Source organism: Otolemur garnettii, unplaced genomic scaffold, assembly GCF_000181295.1.
Source record: "Otolemur garnettii isolate 467f Iridium unplaced genomic scaffold, OtoGar3 scaffold00008, whole genome shotgun sequence".
In the NCBI taxonomy this organism is placed as follows: domain Eukaryota; kingdom Metazoa; phylum Chordata; class Mammalia; order Primates; family Galagidae; genus Otolemur; species Otolemur garnettii.
The window spans coordinates 5,876,349-5,878,758 of record NW_003852403.1 but is presented as its reverse complement, the minus strand read 5'-3'; positions in this window follow the sequence as shown (position 1 = coordinate 5,878,758).

Sequence of the window (2,410 nt, the reverse complement as noted above, 5' to 3'; positions counted from 1 at the left end):
ACTTGGGACCTTCCCTTATCCAACGCAGAAATTCTTTTCATCACACTCAGCCACTTAAATCCTTTTTAGAAGAAGGCAGAGTAACCACATTAACCAAATGCAGTCTCACTTCCTTGATACGAGGTGAATCAACCTCTAACAGGAAATAGGCCTCTTCTGACATGGAAGTCCAATGTGACAAGCTGTCAACCAGTCAGCTCATACCTCTTATTTACCACGCACTGCCCTGTGTGATCCGACAGGGCAGAGCCTACCCCATAGCAGCGTCAGACTTAGTGTGTTTATACCCACAGGCTCTGTTGATATACAGCAGGTATTACAATTATCTCGATTTGACTGATGGGTAAACTGAGGCATGGGGTGTTGTTCAAGGTTCTTCCCCAGGCCCCCTGAAAGGGACTAAAAGCAGTGGTGAGTGATGACTTTACCCTGCACCGTATCAGGCTGACCGGTGAGGGCCCCCAGAAGCACTTTCCCCTGGACAGGAAGCCTAGAGAGCTCTAGGGGGAGCAACAGCTGGGCTACTGGCCTCCAGATGATGGGTGTCAGGAATTGGCGAAGTCTGATGGGGGAACAGTGGAGTCTGTGGGGCGTGAGGCAAGCTACAGGCAGCAGAACCGGATCATGTTTACAGGAAAGGTCTCAGTCCCCAGTTGTATGTCTCAATAGCCCTGGCCAGGAAATGAGGACAGAGCAGGCAAAGCTAGTGGAGAAACACCCAGAAAGGGGCAGGAGGGAGGTAAGGAGGGCCCAGGTTGGGGAGCCTTTTTTGAGTTTTCTAAGCTTGTGCAATCCAACACACTTGAGTAAGTCAGGCAGGGAGATTTCTCCCCTCGGCCTCAGGAAGAGTGGCCTAGTAACCCCGGTGGCTGTCTCCATGCCTCTGGACATGCCGGGGCCCCACAGGATGGAGCTCAGATCTAGGTGGTCCTGAATTCTGCATTCCTTTCTCAATACTTTCTGAATGTGTCCCATGTGCTGACAGGTGCAGGGACGTTTTGATCCTGCCATGGTGGAGGCTGCAAAGCAAAACTGGACTGCAGTGTGGCAGAATGTGCCCCTCTGGGGGAGAGAGTCAGAGGAAAACAGGGATAGAAGTCTTGGGGTGAAGGGGTGGCTGAATCCACAAAGCCAGCGTGGGGACAGGTGGGTGTGGCAGGGCCAGTGGGGAGCAGTAGAGGCTGACCCCTGGGATCTAGCTCCATGTCCTGCACACATACCCCTAACAGGGAGAGAACCAGACTAGGTTCCTAAATGGCCCTCCAGTCACAGCACAGGTGAGCAAAGTGATGATCTCCCAGCATCAGTTTAAAATCCATCATTCTGTGGCAATAAGCTGAGGACACAGGTCCCAGACTGAGCCTCAAATTCTGCCCACCAAGGTGGGGTTTGGCAGTGCCTGAAGGCAGAGGAGCCCCTCCCAAGGGATTTTTGTCAGATTCCTGGGCTCCCAGGGAAAACACTACCAAGACAGGCAGGGACCAGTTAGAGGGCTCAGGGACCAGAGGACTTGGATCCTCCGGTCACAAACAGCCCTGAGTGAATAATTCCCATCCCTATCTACAATGTGTCAGTGGTGGCTCCTTTCCTGCAGAAAGCCATCCTTCTAGGGTCACCTGACACCCAGGCTCCTCATTGCTCTTCCTATGACCTGTGCCTACAGCTCTGCCAGGCTGGCGTGCTGGCTTTGCCCTGTTTCACCCTCTGACTCAGCTGGCACAAAGCCAGCACACGCCCTTCCCGGCAGACTGCCCACCTGCCCTGACTTCACCATGCCAGACACAGGTGTCATGTTCTCCCTCAGTCACCAACCCCTGAAGCCCCAACACCATTCTGAACTGTCCCTTCCCCCAGACTGCCACCCTTCTGTGGTGCCTGTCCTCCCTCCTGTCCCTGTGTGAATCATTCCCCTGTCCTCAGGCCCCTGACCTGCTGTTCAGGAGCCTCCTGGTGGCTCTGTCGTGTCCTCTGTGGCCCAGGTAGTCTCTGAAAGTCCAGCCCTGACCCCATGGCACAATGTGTTTGGCACAGAGACCCAGGGAACTGTGCCTGTCCTCAAGCACCCTGGATCCAGCTTTCAAGTACTTCCCAGTCTGGTCCTGACCCACCCATTCAAACTGACTTCATACTATTCTTTCTAGGAACACTGAGTTCCAAGAAAAATTTCTGTTGCTCCTGGATGGACTGTGTGAATTTCTATGGTTGTTCCTTCTCCAGTATGCCTCTTCCCAGGCCCAGGCCCACTTCTTTACCCCCATTCCTTAGGGCCCTCCTTCAGAGTGGGGCCACTGGGCATGGCAGGTGCTCCCTGCCCTTGGGGCTCACACCCATCAGGTGTGTGGAGTGAAGGAGTGACCAGTAGCATCACTGGCCAGGCTTCCTGTCTCCCCAAGAGAAACCCTTCCCTCTC